We start from the raw sequence: 20208 nt of genomic DNA on the forward strand, positions 1-20208 counted from the left end.
CAGTTTGCATAGGTGATCTCTGACCCAGTGTTTCTCAACCGATGGTAAGTCTTCCTTTGTCCCAATTTCTCCTCTCTTCTCTGGGGGCTGAGATGCCTGAGGGCCAGCCTTAGCAGTAAAGAGCGAGGCAAAGAAGGCATTCAGTAACTCCACCTTCTCTGCACCCTGCATCGCCAGGGCCCCCTCCTTGTTCAGCAGTGGGCCCGCTGTATCCCCAGTCTTCCTTTTCCTGCTGATGTATTTAAAGAAGCCCTTCTTGTTATCTTCGACATGCATTGCCAGATTTAATTACAAGTGGGTCTTGGCCTTCCTTGTCACATCTCTACAATATTTTGTTATCTCTGCAAAATATTTTGGTTTTTTTCCATATATTCTGCTCTAGATTTTTTTTTTTACTTTTCATTCATTTCTTCCATTTTCCAGTTTTTTACCTTATTACATGATTTTTCCTCTTCTTAACCTGCATTGAATTCTCCTTTCTCACTGAGAAGCTGAGGCAGTGAGGGTCCCTCCCCACTATTTTCTTATTCTTCATTTAAAACCTGCTTTTCTGTTTGCACTAAGATTGATGAACTACCTACTCACTCTTCAGTTCTGTCCCCATCACTGTAATGCATCTGCAATAACAGTTTATTGCACCTTTAACCAAGTTTTTAATCTCTTGCTTCACATGTCATTATCTTCCCACTACCTGTGTGACCCTCTGTTGCTTCTCTGTTCAACGTTGTGGCTCAATCAGGCCTCTCTGTACCAATTTCTTTTGATATTTTACTTCGTAGATACCTATTATAAAAAATAAATCGTGCTGTATTATATTGTTGAGCCAGAGTCCCTGTGAGTCATTCAGAGGGTAATTTTGCCTATTTCAAGAGTGCTTATGTACTTTGTAGCATTAGCTCTTCTATCTCCAGCTTAGCAGGTATCCTCAGTATTACTAACGTGTTAAAATGCAGAATCAAACTCAACATTTTTAAACTTCATCACCTACTTTTCCTTTCACTCAAAGGAGCTTCTTACGCCAAAAATCAAGTGGAGGAGAGAGGTAGAAATAGAAGGAGTTCACACTAAAAGTAAATCCTCACTAGGATGACTAATAGTGTAAGGGTCATGGTGAGCGCTAAGTGACAGGAATCATAGAACCCTAGGATCATAGAATCATTAAGCTTGGAAGACACCTCTAAGATCATGAAGTCCAACTGTCAACCTAATACCACCATGCCTCCTAAAACATGCCCTGAAGTGTCACATGTACATATTTTTTTAACACCTCCAGGGATGGTGACGCCACCACCTCTCCGGGCAGCCCGTTCCAATGCCTGACCACTCTTTCAGGAAAGAGATTTTTCCTACTATCCAATCTAAACCTCCCCTGGCGCAGATTTTCTTAAATAGAAGCACCTGTACAATAACCAGTGTTTGACCTTGGAAACATACCTATAGAAATTAGAGACTTATGGTGTTTAGATAGCAAAAGATGACCAGGACTGTTTCTGTCATGACCATTTCAGTACATTTTATTGCTAATTACATTGGTACCTTTTATATGTCTCTGTAAAAGTCAGCTAGCAGCTCATGGAGAAAAGCAGGAAAAACAAGCATGGATTGTATTTCCTATCCCTTACTATATTAATGACTATGTTTCTGAGAGGAGTTGGGGAGTTTCCTCTAGGAAGTAATATTTTAGGAAAATCCCACGATAGGAGATAGGAGACATCTTCATGGAGATAGGCATGTTTTTTGTGAAAATGATGCATAAGGCTTTCAGTACTTCTTTCAAAGTTCATCCTTTCACAGTGGTTCATGAAAATTTGTAGGGAAGAAATAGCGCTTCAAAGTCCATTGAAATGAATGGATACTTTTCAAGCCACTTCTTGGCCTTGGACCTGGCCATCAGTATGCCTGCCTTGTAGACACTTCCTTTCCTTCATCAGGCTTGAGAGCATTTTCTGGTTCCTACACAGCAGAGTGCACAACTTCAATGCATATGAACATATGAACATATGAATATGCCTGAGGCTCAAAGACGCCATGATTCACTGAATCAGATTGTTTAAATTTGCCCCCAAAATAAGTTCTTGCAAAAGAAATTACTGAAATAGGTTTGTATGGGTATCTAACTTCTTTAAAGCTAGTTATCCACATTATTCCCCTTATTTCAGGAGTCTGTCAGAGTTTCTGACTTTAATTCATTGCAAGCCAGCTGAAACTGGCAAGTCCATAAAGTTGCCATAGTAACTGAATGGACAAAGACTTAATTCACTAGTTTATATAAGCCAGAACTCATATCCTGCAGACATTAATGGTTTTAAATTATTTAGGCCTATAAAGTCCACTGTTAATGGATTATATATATATTTAATAAATAGGTGTCAGTCCCTTAGTGAAAAATGGGCTTTGATTGCCACATGCTGTCTCAAAAGTAGTTGTATGTTGGATAGTAAGCCTATGAAAAAGTCAAGGAGAATGAAAAGGAACAAGAAACCAGGTTACGGTAACAGTATTCCTTTCCATGTTAAGAGATGTTAAGAGTTATTTTCTTAATTTATTAAGAGTTTATTTCAAAAAAGTTGCTCAAACTGAGCTGTTAAACTCTATAAAAGCCATGTTGATGTAACAGTAACAGAGGACAACATACTTTGAATTTTGCAATATCTCTTGAAAACAATGGGACTGGAGTCAATCGTTGTTGTTCCCAGTCCACAGATATAATTTGCAGTGACACCGCTCAAGTAACAAGAAAGATGTGGAAGAACAAGACTGAAGGAGAAGTATCTTGATCAATGTGTTATGAATCAAATAGTTTTGTCATGGGCAGAGTGATCTAGTCAGGGGTACTGCATTCTTTTGGATTAAAATAAGCGTGTGGCATAGTCAACTGTTAGGTTAGGTGGTGTCAAGACGGATGTGACAAAATTAAGTAATAAAAAATAATTATATATTTGCTTAGTTCAGTTAATCCCTTGCTTCTCAGCCTCTTGATAATGAACTGAAAATCTTTTTCTTTGAATTCATGTGAGATCAGCCACTAACTCTGAGAACAATAACACTTTTTCTCTCTTTTTAATTTTGCCCTCCTTCCCCACACCTTCTGCTTTATACAACATTTAGCAACTGGGCAGATTAAAACCATAAACCAGGCCTGCTGCACTGCAAATTTCCTAAATAGCATTGGTAAATATTATAAATATCATAAACATTCTTTGGGAACTTTGCATTAGTAAATGGATAGGGACATTTTAATCATTGAATCTACCTATAACTTGGGACATTTTAATCATCAAATCTACCTATAGCTCCAATGTCTTAGAGAACCAATTCTATATAATTTAATTCCCTAGATTAATGAATTCTGTAGCTCTTTTTCATGAGATTTCTGAGTACATCCGTTATTCATTTTAATCCTGCAAATGTGAAAAGAACAGCCCAGATGGGAATTGCCACTACAGCTTTATTGTATTTTTATGTTGCTTTATTTCATTCTTTTCTTGCATTTTAATTCTAGTGCCAGCTTTCAGCAGGATGTTGAACCTCAAAGTTTCCCCTGCTCACTTAATTCATAGAGCAGACTGACACCTATATTTCTCCCTGAATGGCATTCCACTGCTCATCATGCTATCAGACTTTATCACTAGATTTACATTTTGTGTCATGCCAGCTATCTCCAATCATTTCAGATGGTTTGGGTCCTTTTATAGATTCTTGCCTTGTAAATAATGGATAAATGGCATGAAGGCAACAAGATGTGGAAAACTATTCAGAGAAATAAAAAGATTGATAACAAAAGTGAAATACAGCAAGGAATGGTTAGATATGTCACTATCATAAATTTCTTTTGTTGTCCCATAAAATAATGGAAGGTTTGGGGTTTCTTTTTGTGATTTTAGGTAAGTTTTGCTTTGTCCAGGAAGCTCTCATGAGCTGTGAGATAACATAGGCAGCTGCCTTAATGATAGTTTTTTCTCTCATTTCCCTTCTCCAACCTCCACTTCTGTTCAGCATGTTTTGACTTTTTAGAGGTCTCTTATGGAAAACATTTTTGATAAGAAGATGTCTTATGATTCAGGATGTCTTATACAAAAGTAGTTTTCATGGCTTTTTTTTGTTACTTCTTTTTTTTTTTTCCCCTCAAAGGCTGTTACAGAACATATGAACTTGTATTTTGCATGCTACAGCCTATTTAGACTTCAACAGTAAGTGTTAATTTTAAAGAAAATATCTGTCCTCTGGACACTCAGAATGAAAAGGACACTTTGAAAATCAGTGCCTTAATCAGAGAAATATATTTCACTGTTTTCACGAAGGACATTATATGCCAGTGTAATGAATGGAAGGGTACTTTACCATGCAGGGCATTTTCAAAATACAGAGATGGTCTCAATTACCTTGGGATGAAATTTCATTCAGTAGTGCATCATAATTTCACTAGTGCTTTGTTTAAAAAACCCTAAGATTAAAGTATTTAGACAACTGGCTGAAAGTTCATGTAGAGATAAACTGGGATTACTCCCTGGTCTCACAGTTTTGCTATAGAGAAGGATGTACAAAAAAGCATTGAAAATATTTTAGTTCTGAGTTCTTGCTGTTATTACCAGCAACTGTCAGCCACGAGAGTAAATTCTGTACATTTTCCCTCTCATTTTCCTTCAAATTACTTCTGTGACCTTCTTGCCCTTAACTGAAATATTAACTGAAATGTATGTCGCTAATGCTGATTATGTTATTGTACTATTTCACCCTCACAGACGTGCGGTAACAAAGGAATAGAAACAGGGACAGGGTATTGGCAAGGTGCTATGGAATCTTAAGCATGGCACAGAAATTCCCCTCTCTGGCAAGTGGCCAGGGCTGTTATCCATGCTCAGAGTGCTAGCATAGCAATGTGAAAACAAAACAAGAAATCCCCACTGGACAGAAAGTGTAATTTTCCTAAAAAATAAATATAAGGGTTTCAAGCTTTCTTAGCAGAACATGAAAATAAGCTCTACTTTGTAGAGTAACCAACAAATCTAATGCATTGACTCTGCTCATTGCTGAAAGAGTGTCAAGAAGGATTAGGTAAAAGTAAAAGAAACAAATGTATGAAACATTCACGCACAACCTCCAAAAGAAGAAGATGTAACATGCCAGCTAGAACAGGGAGTAGATAAGGGACTTTAGCTCTTCTGCATTTACCTTTTGAGATGTCTTGCCATTTTCTCTCCTTGATATCAGGTGAGATTTACAGAACGCATGCAACAATATTTAAAATAAATAAATAGAACAGTACTACTGCTTAAAATTCCAATTTGCTTGAAAAAAAATATTTTTACCTTGAGGAAATGGTTGAAGTCTGAGCTGTTTCAAAGTTTAAAAATTCCAAGCTGATTAAATTCTCTGAAATGCTTCAAAGAAATATCTTTCTCTGTTAAAGAGAATCAGAAGGAAAAAAACAGTTATCACATGCAAATCCAGTTGCTTCACAGAAACAGGAAAAGGGGGCATTTTTCTCTGCTGATCACAAAACTTGATTATTTTTTTCCCCAAATATTTATATCAAACTGGATGCAGAAATATTTGTAGCTAGGATCAAATAAAGCCAAGCAGGTTTTGTGAAAAGGCAAGCTTAAAGCAAAATATGATCTATTATCAGGATTCTTGCAATTCAGTCACTTTGCATTTACAACAGCATCTTTGTGGAAACAGTAACTGATTCAGTATACAGGCCACATAATTCATCTGCAATGCAAGCACTTCACCTTGAAGAGCACTTCCTCCACCAGGTCTCAGAGGAACATTGTTCTGTATTAAAAATTCAGGGGGTTTTGTGTGAAGTGGTAAATGAATTGTAAGAAGTCCCCTTTTTACCTCCTCAAAGGACCATGAGGCACGGTGGCGTTGGGTTGATGGTTGGACTTGATGACCTTAGCGGTCTTTCCCAACCTTAATGACTCTATGATTCCAGGATTCTACTCTATGACTACCTTGCTCTTCTGAAATCCTCTTAAAGGATAGTTTATAGTTTGTAACTTATAGTTTAACATAAGTTTTTTCAGTAGCACCATGACTTTAGGCTGCTTTTTCCTTCTTTTCTAACATCACCCTGGTCAGTCCCTCTTGTTTGTTGTTTGAATGGGGAAATCATATGCTATGAATTGAACAAACTGAACACACACCACACCCCCCCACGCCCCCCCCCCCAAAAAAAAAAAAGTTGTTAAATCCAAATGCTTATTCCTCTTTAGAATGCTTAGATAATATGTCTAAAACAATAGGGTTTTTTTCTGTGTAGGAAGCAGAGACATAAAAAGAACTGAAAGAAAATTAATATTTCAAGATAATGTCTTCTGGTAAGATTTTAGCACAATTTCCTAACTAATACATAAATATCACAAAGACTGGCTAAATACAAGAACCAGTGCAAGCCAGAAAGTTCTTGGACCTTAATCACTTTACCCATCGGATAACCAAGATTCTGCCTGGCTTTCTTGTTTTTTATAGAAAGAGGTCTTTGACTGGGTTGAGTTTAATGGAGTAAATTGAACTCTATAGGTTTTGCTTAAGGTTATCAGCAAATGGGAAATTAATCTCAAAACATGGTAAAAGAATCACCTGCCATAATTGTCGTCTGCAGAAAGGTTACAAGAGAAAGACATTGTAACTATTTTTGTTTTCTTTATCACAGATTTAGAAATGGGAGCGTTAGAGGACATCATGGATATTGGAAAACAAAATATAAACTGAATATATATATAGTTACTGCATTTTTAGAAGTATTTCAAAAGTTCAAAGTGTAAAATAATTTCCAACAGTAAAAAGGATGGGGTTTTAACACACCATTAGTATTCACCGGTGGACTATTGCTGTACAGCCAGCATTTTGTAAATGATCAAAAGCTAACCCCAATTTATATTTGCAAATTAAGGATTTTATATGTGATTTAATGAACATGCTATCAAATTGTTTCCTTTGTTTTATATACGTAGTTTATTTTTTAAATAAATGGTAAGTAGTGGTAAATGCACAGAACTTTATGCAAACTTACCAACTGTAAAGGACCAGAAACTCGTCTCAATATTGTTGGCAGGACAGTTTAACTAGGAAGCCTGATCACTACGGCAACCGAGCAGGACAGTGTAATTACCACGGCAATCGAGCAGGACTGTTTAGCCACCGAGGCCCCATCACCACAGCAACCGAGCGAGTTCTACCCGGCAGGAATGTGTGCGCACTGTGCTGTCTCCGACCGCATGGCCCCAGTCCCCTGCTCATGTGCCGGGTCCAGGGTCGACAGACAACATATCGGGGGGCTCGGACCCTCAGAACTTTCAAGCACCCTCTAGTGACAGTACAGGGCATGTGCCCACTGCCGAGTGGGAGGCGTGGGTATGCAAAACAGCTATCGACTGTGCAAGAGAACAATCTTATTAAAGGGGAAACCAGCAGTGACCATGACGGGTGGGTGTTCTGGAACATTCCTCCACTGGATATGAAGATACATTGAACTGACGGGATGCCATGGGTGCATGGTGGTAACTATCGCAACTCTGTCCCTTTCCCACTCTTTTCTATCCTTTTCTCTTGCATACTTGTTGTTGGCTGGATAAAGCGACTTGGCACTTGACTCCATTTTGAGTCTTAATTCTGCTTCCGAGAATGTAAAAGGAACCTAGTCACGATAACACATTGGAGTTAATCAGAAGTTAAGCCCAGCTGCCCCCAACCACCCAGAGCTACCTGAGGTTGGTTGGAAAGCAAGGGGGTTTTACCTCTGCCAAATTGTTCAACCCAACAGAGGATCATGACACCAATATATATCTATAGCTAGCTACCTAATGGAGAAGTCCTGAAGATCTAACTACTACTAACAATTACTACTAGAGGAATGCCCTCCAAAAATCTTTAAGTCATTGTAACTTCAGTGCAGGATACTTAACTGAAACTTTTTTTTAAAGCAAAAAATTGTTTCCATGATGTTTTATGACCATTGTTCATAAATATGTTGGTGTTTAGAAATAAAAATATATTTCCATCTAAAGACCATACAGTGTGCCATTTTAGTTTTTCCAAACTTGAAAAGGGTTGTTTTCTTTAAATTCATTTTCTCTTTTGAGAAGGATGTGAGAATATATTGCTTTAAATTTTATTTTTTAACTGTGAACTAATTTTGGACCAATTTTTAACTAACCGTTAACTTCATGAAGCAATATAGGGCAAGACTGAGCAGGCTGTGCCTAATAAACCTCCCCTGATTTATCAGCAGTGCAGTGGCAGCCTGCATGCCTGAGCTTGGTGGTATGACTGGCAGCAGGGCTCGGCTCACTCAGCATCCCTTGGTTATCTCCTTCCCCCATCCGCGGGAAGCAGCAAGGCATCAGAAGTTGCTGAGGCTGTCACCTATGGTTCTCCCTTGCATCAACCAATCGATGTGTCTGATGGGCAAATACCTTACATTGTCTTTTACACAGATGAACTTGCCGTCACTTGACAGAGTTCCAACCTTTTACACCTGTTAAGGAAGGAAACAATAATGCTGTCCTCTTCTCTCTAGGGTTTTCTATATGCTACCTCTGACTGTGTCCTAAATGAATCAAGAAATCAATTTGCAGCCTCTCTGCCTCAGTTAAATCAAACTTATTCACAGTTTCTGCTGAGGAAAAAACATCCAGTGCTTCTCCACAGGTACCCACTGTCACTTTGACAAGATATATCAGAGCCTTGGCCAAAGTTAAAATGTCCAAAATGTTTAATTTTATTTTTTTTATCTTTGCTTGTTACTTCTTTTACAATATTATTACTTTACCTTTATTAGTACTATTTGTGTGAATTAATTCTAGTTCTAGAATCATTGCCTGCTAAATACAACTGCTAAATGAGGTAGAAAAATTAATTTTATTACCAGAAGAACAGAACATAATATGGAATAAAGTTCCTTTTTATTGAAAAACTGTGACTATAAGATGAAATATTTCAGTGTTTATTGTGGACTCATAGATATTTTATGCTTGCTAATAACCTAAATGTTTATCTAATTTTTTTCCATGCCTGAGAATGATTATTCTTTATGACATAGGAAGCTTTTTTGTTTTTAATAATACAAAGCCTGAGGCTCCCATTTTTTCTTAGGACTGCATTTATTAATTTAAGCACCTGAAATTTTAAAGACCTAGTGTAATGTGCAAGCTCCCTCAATAGTCAATGGAAAGAGAAAGGCATATGTATTTTACTGCATTGCAAGAAAGGTAACTAACATATAAAGTCTAAACTACTTTCCTTCTGTCCAGAGAGGATCTTGACAATTAGCCTAAGATAATAGATTACCTAAAAGACATCTACAAACAGGGCAGATGAACTGCATTCTTAAACTTATTGCCATCCCCACAGAAATATTATATTTTTTGAAGTTCTTTCACACGTGAATTCGTATTAATAGTACTGAAGGTCAAGGTACATCTTGTTAAATATGTTAGTACTAATTTGCGTTTAGGAGTATAGCTCACAGTTCCTTTGTTGGATATTATTTGCATTTTAGGTAGAGATACATGACTCCAGTAAAGGAAATTAAAACAGAACAAAGACGTTTGATAGATTAACTAGCTTAAAATAATGTTGAAAACTCTTATAAAACACACTATTTATCTTCTTGGTACAAGTTACTTTGAATTATAATATAAGGACTTCATAGAAAACATTTGTCTCTAGAGTCAATAAGAGAAATAATATTATCCAAAGGAGTTGACATTTCTTCATGTTTTCCAGTATATTAAAAAATCTTCAGGAAACTTTTCCTCGCATATTTTAAGTCCCTACTTAACACAGACGATTACCAGAATGCTTTTCTTCCATATGATTATTATGATTTATGATCAATATGATTACTACCTTGTCATACTACCATGGTATCATACTATCATATGTAAATCATAAATACCGTGTCATAGTGAAGAAAGAAAAGAAACATGTTTCTTTTGTACATGGAAGAACATCAAAGCAAAAAAAGTTTTCTTTATTTCCTCACTTTATAGTTTCCTGTGATTTTTTCACATATATATTGAACCTATCACATTTTTCACACATTACAAGTGAATATGATTTCAGTTTGGTGTCAGTTCATTCTCCAACAGTTTCTGCTACATGAGTCTGTAGGCTCATCTCACTTTCCTGGTTCAGGTATAGTCAATATTGCTCCTACATACTTAAAAAAAGAAAGCCTACACACAACAATTAAAAATTGCTAGAAACCTAAAGTTGCTGTGTGTAAAAGACCACTGAAATTATTCCAACAGAGTTTATCTTCAGCCATCCTACTGAAATAGTATACTTTTTACTCTGACATTTATGATTAGTAATACACAGGAGTACAGTCTATCATTTTTATGATGCAAAACTTTTTACTGTGCTGCCTTGTTTTAATTTTAAACCAAGATAGGCTGAATCAGGTTATAGCATCTCAGGCTTAAGCAGTATTTCTCCACTTGAAAATCAGCTATTATTCTGGAGAGGCTATCGATCAGAAAAAAAAAAGAAAGAAAAAAAAAAGGCAAACCACACAACTAAAAACCTAATAGACAGAAAAGCAAAAATCCATGATTTATGACACCTTACAAGTTATGCATACCTTTGAATTATTTACATTTCTAGTTTGTAGAATATATCTGGAAAATGTGATTATAAATTTATATTTCACAGTTTCTCTGAATGCTTCACACATGCAACAAACCCATGCTTGTAGACACTGTATTTGGGGTTAAGTTCCTGCTTTAAATTTTTATTTCTTCTGAGAGAATAATTTCATTTGCAGGAAATAATATTATCTGCTGAGAATTCTTTTTTAATATAACTTAGTTCTTAGGTTCGTTTTTAAGGACTTAGTGTAATAGGAAATTTTTGCTTTGTTAATGCTGGGTGGCTAAAAGGAGGCAGTTACTTGTCTGGATCATTCAGATGTTAGTGGTGGAACTAACTAGCTCTGCCCACCAAAAGAGGACCGTTCAGGATCTGGCCTTGGTTTAGCACCTGAGGGGGGATCAGGATCCTATTCCATGCAGCTTGCAATGCTGCTCTGTGTCAGCTGCTCCTACTGATGTACCTCTTGAGAAATTTGCTGGGCCCGGCAGTGCTAGAACGTGAACTCCACTGCACAAGGGAGCAGCCCTGTCACCACAACAGAGAAGTATGTCAGGAGCAATCAGCCTCCCCACGGCTGCGGGATCTGCCAGCAGAGGAGAAAAGTCCAGAGGGGCTGGGCCACAGCCACAGTCACACCATGGGCTGGTGTGGGGGGCTAGGAGGATTTGAATGAGGGGTCCCAGTCAGATATTGCCTGTGGAACCTGTAATTGATGGGGTTGGGGTTGCTCAGGGAGAGAACCCAGAGGTACACAGGGGAGGAACACCAGGGTTATGTGGGAGGAGGAACTATTTGGGTACATGTGGGAGGACTCTAAGAGGGAAACAGAGAAACCCCAAGGGCCCCCATGGCCCCAGACCAGACTCTCTACCACACAGTGGGGACTGCTGTGCTGACCTTCCTGGTCTTTCTCTTGGAGGGCACCATCTCCCCCTGCCAGCCCGAAGGTCAGGGGATTCGGGTCACTTTTAAATTCATACAGCTGTGATTAAAATATTCAGGCAACTGAGGCCATTTAGCCTCCACATTGTCAAATTGGTCTTAAACTGTGGCAGTCTTTGAGTCCAGACTCTGTTTTCCCATAATCTTTAAGTGGGGAAAAAATCTTTTCATAAGATGATCACTTTAAAAAGTAGCTGAGAGAAAGAATTGAGTAGAATAATATTACACGTTGTTCCAGAAGTTACTGTCTAGCTCAAACAGAATCCGACACATACCACTAGTAGAAAGGCTTGTCAAAGCCTTAAGCTGCAAGCTGTGAACTTTCACCTAGATATGCTGACCATATACTGAAATCTGTGCAAACCAGACAGAAAAGGTAGCCACAACCATCAGCAGAAGATGTATCCATTAAGATGGATGTCCATTAAGGAACGTCCCACCTGGAGACAGAGAAAGGATCTAATAAAGAACAAGAAGACCCCAGACCCAAATATTGCTCTCAGACAAAATCATCATGTGAGGTGAGGGAAACTTAAATTGTAAGGGTCTAATTGCTCTGGGATTTCTTTGTTTGGGGTCCCTCTCTGGAGGCACCCAGCTCGAGCTGGTTTTGATGGCCATACCACTCAATAAATTAATCTGGCGTACGTTGTGTTGGAGACGCTGTTTAAGGGAAAACTAGAGTCGAGCCTGAGGGAAGAGAAAGCGTGTGAGACTGAGTGTGTGTGAGTCAAAAAGGGGCAGCTGTCGGCTCAGTGGAGCTGCCCGCTGTGAAGGGACTCTGGTCCTAGCAGTGAAAGTCTCAGGTAGGGTGTGTGCGCAACTTCCTGAATGGTCTGTGAATGCTCGGGCAGCGGCTTCTCCTTTAACAATGTAAGGCACCAGAAAATGGGTCTGATTTTATAACATTTGCACACTCCTGGAAGTATACATATAAAAAGCTGAGCAATCAGCACAGTTATCTCTATGTGACATTTCCAAATGCTATTTATACATTTCATGGGTCAGTCTTTTATGAAAATAGCCATGTACACCAGCTATCTAATGATCTGGCATTTGAAACCAATTCAATTTATATGTTAAATTTGATGTTAGGGGAAAACCAATACACTTGCACATTTCCGTTCTGTAAGTCTGGTTGTCATCTTAATTTGTCTAGAAACGTCTTTTTATTTTCCAGGGGTACCTCATGGGATATAAAGTAGCATAAATCATTCTAGCTCATCTACCATTGGGAATTACTGTTAAGAGAAAGTTTTGGTCTAGCCCAGGTATATCAGTGATACATAAAAAGAGCACCAGCAATGCCCTTAATCTTCTCCGATGGCTATCTGCATCTCATTGAGAAAGACAGAGAGATCAGCTGTCTGAAGCTGAACAGTGCAGTAATCGAAACTAGAACTGTTTTCAATTTGTTAGCAAATATGCGGGGTTTGTAGTTTGCATCGTGTCGGCACGTCCTCCTCTCCCTTCACTCCTTCCCTCAAGTTTCCTGTGGACTCCATGGGAAACTGAGGCACCTGGGAAGGGTGTCATGAGCATGACCCATTGTCGCAGCTCATTGACCTTTGGACAATGGTGTCTTTTTGTGTTCTCCATCTCAAGAATGAAAGAGAGAAGGAACTTGCACCATTTAGAGAACAAAAATCCCATTTCAGCTCACCTCAAATGTCACAGATAATTCAAAACGCAACCAAAGTTACGGCTATTCCTACTCTGTGTCCACCTTCTGAAAAATATGTGCAAATGTGTCAGGGCACTTAGGTACATTCTGTAGCAATTTGCACATTCATACTCCTTATGTCAACATGTAACACAGAGCATTGCCTTTTGTATGGGCATTTGTGCTTGTATGACTCTTTTTAGTAAATCTCAGAAAATATGCAGAGAACATTTAGAGTATTTTGGATTATATAAATTCTTTCATGCTGTTGTGTTATGATTTTCTCAGCTTTATTTATGAAGCTTGTTGGCAGTTTTCTCGAAATTTTCAGAGTGCTTCCAATCGTCCAGAAATCACAGATAAATTATTTAACAAAGATTCACGTCTTTTCGGGTTTTGGCTCTCGTGTTTAGTCACCACAGGTAAAACTCCTAGGAAGTGAGCTCTGTTCACTTGAGATCGCATGCAGCAAATGACAATCTGTTTACAAAGTAATATAAGACATAACTCCTTGTTCTATCTCCTCATAAATTCCAGTTTGGATATCTAGATCTCATTTAACAATTTCAAATTATTAAAGAGACACTAAATAAATACAGTTTTCTTTGCAAAGTCTTTTGATTCTGGTTTTTTATGACCAGTTTTGACAGAGAGCATTATCCCACTTCAACTTATGAACTACAGGAGGGAGGAATTTACCATGTTGCCATGTAAATTGTTCCCCGCATATTCTACATAGCCTATTCACCATTCTAAAAAGGTTCTCTACCGAGAAAGCAATGTGGAACCATAGTGTCGTTACCTTTTGCCAAGCACTGCCTCTTTAAATCCCTTTTAATTTTTGTAGTCATTGTATTTAAAGAGAACTCATAAGATTGGCTACACCATCAAAATTCTAACAATGAAGAGCCACAAACCTTCTTTATGCTGCATGAAAATGGGGACAGAACATTTTAAATATTTACTAATACAATAAAAATGTATAATATTGCTTAATATAGTTGTAAAAACAGTTTTGAACAGAACATTGTCAAGCAAAATAAACCTTCAAAAACTTTAAGTTGCTGTTTCATTTACCCATGTTATTTACCACTGACTGTCTTAAAGATCTGTGAAATACTGAATAAGGGTTTATTTTGCAGAAAGATTTTATCCTGGCTAGATTTGAATCAGAATAAACATGTAAAGGCTGTGCTTAGTCACACTGAATTCAGTTATTCTTTCGTTATTTATATTTTATATTTACTTTACTAGGAAGTCTTTTGGCTTCCAAAGTGTCATAACTTCATGTAAAAAGTAAAACAAGAAAATGTTAAGTGACAGTTTACACTTCCTCTAACGTTTAGTTAGCAATTTTAAGGTTGCAACAACTGTCATTCATAAGTCAGGAAAAAAAATAGCTCCAATGCAAAAAAAAGAGTTTGTCCTCCACAAATCCATTGCATTAGAATATGTAAACTTTAGAGTTCTCCCTTAAGATAGCCTTAGTAATCTTATTTCAGGTATTATCGTATTTTTAGTTCCAATACTATATTTGCAGACACAAAGTCCTTTACTGAGGCTTTACTTTTTTCTTTTTTTTTCCCAGTTGAATATCCTTTATGTTGTTTTTTTCAATGTTTATAATTATTTTGTCTCAAAAGGAGTTTGATTTAATAGTTAGGTCAGTGGCCTGAAAATGAGGGATTCTATTTTAATATCGCCTTCCATTTACAAGGTCTTCGCTATGTTTGTGTCCCTGACAAAGGCTGGGAGTAATGTCCTTTGCAAACATTGTTAACAGTTGCAACTTGTTAGCAGCAGCAATTGCAGTTCCTTTTATGCTACAGGCAACGCAGCAGTGGAGAGATCTGGATCTGTGTATCCAATGTTCCCAGGTCTGTCCCATGTGGTCTTGTTGACATTGCTCCATCCTCCTCAACTTCCCCCTGTGATGGATATGTACCTTGTCTACTTAGCAGGGTCTGGAATGAAACCTCCCTCAATACTCAGGATAGCCAGGGCAGCTGAGATTACCATACACACTCTCTGGCCTCTTGATTCATTCATCTTCGGAAACAAATATTTTGCTGGGTTAAGAGGATTGAAAGGATGGATAAGGAAGACATTATGTTTCTCCTTTATTCCTTTATCATCACGTAGTCTCAAAAGAGCTTGAGAACATAGTTGAAATAGAGAAAAAGAAAACCATACAGGACTGTGGTGAACCCATTTGCACTGCCTCTGGTAGAAATCAAGACTTCCTGTGACTTGCAAAGTAAAATGAGAATAATGGTTTTCACCTACAAAAGAACTAATAGTTTAATTCAGTATTGTCTATTGTATTGTTCGATCTGTTGGCAAAATTATGTGTTTTAATTTGGACTGATTTAAGGAATAGCCAAATCTTTCTGATTAAGCTAAACAAGAAGTTTCCAAGTATATTTATAGTGAATGTGATGCAAAGATTACATAATGGATGTTTCACCCCAATGAGTTAAGGGCAATGATGAAAAGTAATAGGTAGCTTAAAGCATGGGCATCATTAAAATCTGCCTGTATAGCACATCACAAATTGCTTTCTTATTTCAACACCTGAATGTGCTGATATTGTCTGATATTTACTTCAGGTTGGTGATTGTAAAGCATTCTGAAACAGAGAGGGAACATATTGAGTTAATTTTTTAAATATTCTACTTTTTAAGAGTTCTGAATGTAAAATGTGCATTATAATTTCATATATTACCTAACACCAGGTTGAAGTGTTTAAATCTATGTCCTAAAAATACATGGCTTTCCATAGAAGATTTGTAATTTTGTTCTTCAATTTTAAGCTACTTTTCTTAAAGTATTTTGGGGGCAAATTCCTCTTTCTTCCCCCCTCCTTTACCTAAAAGTAATTCCAAGAATGGATTTTCATTGTCTGCTCGCTCTTACACTAATTCATTTTTTAGTCTGTAAAAATGCAGGAAGCCTGAACTCCAGACACAGCCCTGTATTCATTTTATACAAGTGCTTAGTTCAACACCTCTCGCAGAAAAATACTGAACACTGGAATATATCATTATAACTCCTAAAACTGAGTCCACAAGTCAATTTTTGCACTTTAGTTCAATTTTTTCCTGGTAGTTTATCTGGAATGCTTTTGCAATGACAAATGATTCTAAATAACAATCTATTAAAAAATATACATAATCCAAATGCCATGTAATTCCTACCAGTTCCATACCAAAATAATTTGTAGAAATTAACAAGATGGTAGTCATTCAGCATTTTAATAACCAATCAACTGCTATTAAATATCTCTGGTCTATATTCTACTGGCTGTTTTTTGACTACAGTCTAATCGGAGAGTCTGAACATGAAAAATAAATTGTAGCTGTACCTCCTAATAGAAGGCTTATGAAAGAAACATGCAATACAAACATTTTGATAGCGTATATGTACTACATTTCTCTTTGAACATCTTGTTATTAACAAATTGCCATTTTACACTTGAGATCCAAGAAAAGTAGAGATATCCCTTTTTTTGTGGTCTGAAAGACTTTTCAGTTGCTAGGTGTGGAATTATAAAAAGAAATGGGAACAGAAACATGAATGTAAATTGAAGACAAGGTTTTTTAAAAAATATATATTATTGCTACAGTAGAATGGAGAGTAGCAAGCCAGTGAGTATTTCTAAGTGTTCCTGTAAAACAAGAGACTTTTAACTCTTCTTGATGTCACCCTCAGAATTCATAAACACACTTTAGTGACAATCACTTGCCTAAATGTAGATGAAACAATCACAAGCAGTCTGTCAGAGGTGGGGGTCTTGCAAAAACAGAACGATAATCAGCATGAAAATTTTAATGTGCAAGTTGAACACAAAACAGGCATAGTAAGTATTTCCTCTGGTAAATCCAACTTAGAAAGTTGGATTTCCACAGCTATGGAAGTTAGCCAGTGGACTCTGAGGGAAAAAAAAAAAAAAGCAGATTTCTCCTTCTAGAGGTTTTGAGTGGCTTCTGAGTTTGTCTTTGCCTGTTGTGGTTTTTGCACCGGAGACAGCCAGCTAAATGTTTTAAGTTTGATTTTTGAATTTAATACAGAAAAAAAAGATAGAAATCTTACCTGGGTAACCTCAAGGCCTTCTTGATTTAAAGAAATGGGTATTGTAAAAGTTGAATTAAACATCTAATGCAGAGAAGTAAGCAGTTCTCTTTTAGTTCACAGATCCGTGGAAAGCTTTAGGAGTTACAGCTTCCTGCTAGTATAAGTCACTTCTGCTTTTAGTTTTGAAAACTCACAGTATGACACTGCTTACTGCATGCTATTTTGGGTGCCCTGAGTAAAACTATGAACACAGGCACTTTTGTGCAAAACATCATAAGGCCTCTCTGATGTTCATTCAGACTTCAAAATTAAAATGCAGAAGGCTCTAGCAAGTAAAATACAAGCTGATTTTCTTTTTCCTAGTGGAAAAATAAAGTACTCCCTGGCAAGTAACCAAGGTGGTGGGAAGGTAATTCATTTTGTGTGAGAGTATTTTGCAAGTGAAAGGGATATGCCCTCTTTTAGAGATTAGTCAGGGAAACAAGTGATCAATTTAGAGTAGTCACAAAAGTTAGTCAAAGAAAAGAGTTTCAACAGTCTTGGTTTTGCCCTACTGCTTCTCCCCCCACCCCCAAATAATTAAGTTTCAAGTATCATAAAATCTTTGTGCTGAGAAAAAAAAACATGCCCAAGGTATTGGTTTATGTCCTTACATACTTTGGGAGACATGAAATAAATCCCTTTACTTTTCTTGTTCCTGTCTAGAAAAGTTAATTTTTGTCTGCTAGCTAGTGTTGGTTTTTATAGTCAGATGGAAAAGATAATAAAAATAATACAATATTCATTTAAAAAATAAATAAAAGAAGAAAAAGACCCTCAAAATCTTGTGGAATGATTATGCAACAGTTTATAATTTCTTCACAGTAATTACGTTTTATCTTAAGTCAGTTTAGGAAAATTTGAACCTTTATTCAAATATTCATTGTGCATTCCCTGTGATCTCAAAAAGAAATAAGGATATTTTGGGAATAAACAAGAACTGTGGATTACAGTAACACTTCTGTAATTATTATGAAAGACATATTTATGATGAGATAATTTAGAGCCTAGTGCTACATCAGTATTACCTTCAGGCCAAGAAGATTTCTGAGAAGTCCTAATTGGTAAAACAATAAACATAACATTTTGTCAGACTTAATGTATCCTGTTAATGACAAAACTGAAAAAAAAACCCCACCCCAAAAACTTCTAAAACAATTTTAGGTTTTCCACTAGGGAAATTAGTAGCTTAAGGAATAAGTATGCCTTCAGCTGATAGTTTGTTTTTTTTTTTCTCTTGAAATTGCCCCCTTTAAACAGAAAATTTTGACATCTCGAGAAAATTTACCTGTCCCTTTTTCTTCTTCCTCATCCAGTTTAAGAAAATTTAGCAACTCTTCCTACACAGAAATTGAAAAACTCTTTTCTGTACCTTTGGCACATATTTTTAACATATTTTTTTCTGGAAAGGACGGAAAGTAAATTCTGAGCAGCCCTGCATTTAGTACTCAGACATTCAGGAATCTTGGCCAGAACGGAAAAGATGGTGAATGAGGAAATGTGATTCTTCAGTGTATGTAACACTATAAGAAAACACAACTAGATAGTGTTGCCAGCTCAGAGAACTACAGCAGAGCAGAACATGGTCTGCAAAGGGAACAGTTCTGACTGATGGATATGTGAGCTCTGGTACCTTGGCTAACACCGAATCGCTATTGACTGTATTTATGTCTAGATGTCAGGGGCAAATCAGCTGGTTCCAATAAATACAAAACCCTCTAATATCACAGACCTTGAAACTTGAAATGAATGGGCTTGAAGTAACACAGGAAAACTGTCCATCCATTATGTCCATCTTGACACAATCAGAAAGCCTTATACTCTACAGAATAGTACTGTGTACACTATCTGAGCAGCTGGATTTTTGTGAGATTATTCAGGATTAATTCTCAGTCTTTTGAGGATGATCTCCTGATAACTTCCTGAGGATTATCTCCTCCTAACCACTTCAGTATATCGGACTGGAAATGAACACACAATTTATCAAATTATATACAGTTTCAGCTTTAAGAAGTAGATGGGCTACTATTTTTTTCTCAAATCAGAGCAAACATGATAATATTATACATCTTCAGTTTCTTTGATAACACTGTCTTCTTAGTAATGGTTATTTAATTATTTATTAGATTAGATATCAAAAACAAGCTGACAAAGATTTCTTTCTGGTGGTCTTACCACAAGCATTTTTGCCTGTGCTAGGCAAAACTTGATATTCTTGTCTAAAGCTTGATGTTAGATTTGTTTGAGGGAGCCACCATAAACTAAGATTACATTTTCATCTCTTCTGTACTTTTTATCATGCTTGCTTGTTTGTTTGTTTAAGAAACAGGAATGTTTGGGGGTAGCTGCTATTAGTGAAAATTGTTGTATAATAATTTTGGTTCATGGTCTGACATCAGCTCTGCCCAGGGTGAGGCAAAGCAAGTATGAAATAGAAAAATGAGAAGGACGCTCTCCTAAGATCTGTAGAAACCGAAGAAGTGTAATTGGAATTCAGCGATAGGTTACCATTTATCACCTGGAAAAACAGTGCTTTTTTTATGACACTGCTTCTCATTGGCTTTCTAGCAATACAGAAAGGATGATGTTTCATTTGCCAGGTGAGAATTAACTAGACATAGGTGTAAGAAAAGGGTAAAACCATTGTTGACAGTTGGCAAACAAGATGTGCTCGTTTACTGAGAATGCTAAATCCTGTCACAGGATGCAATTTAAGTAAGATGTGCCATGCGAAGGGAACAGAAACGAGTAGTAGGAAGTAAATAAAAATGGAAGTTTCTTGGAAATGTTTGTTGAAGAACGGATGAGGCAAACTGCCCAGAATAGGAGGGCTTTTGACAAGGTACAGATAGTATGCAGCATTAAGGAAAAAAATAAATTAGCTG

General features: G+C 37.0%; 1 protein-coding gene across 1 annotated transcript in view; it reads right to left on the minus strand.

The window, feature by feature from the left end:
* Positions 1-17419, minus strand: part of CDH19 (cadherin 19) — a 73424-nt gene extending 56005 nt beyond the window's left edge. The window contains exons 1-2 of the mRNA XM_064443081.1: positions 17303-17419; positions 5310-5401 (exon numbers count right to left, since the gene is read on the minus strand). The gene's annotated coding sequence lies outside the window, so the exon portion shown is untranslated. The remainder of the gene's footprint in view (positions 1-5309; positions 5402-17302) is intronic.
* Between the last annotated feature and the right edge of the window lie 2789 nt (positions 17420-20208).

Source organism: Phalacrocorax carbo, chromosome 2 (genome assembly GCF_963921805.1).
Source record: "Phalacrocorax carbo chromosome 2, bPhaCar2.1, whole genome shotgun sequence".
Taxonomy (NCBI): Eukaryota; Metazoa; Chordata; class Aves; order Suliformes; family Phalacrocoracidae; genus Phalacrocorax; species Phalacrocorax carbo.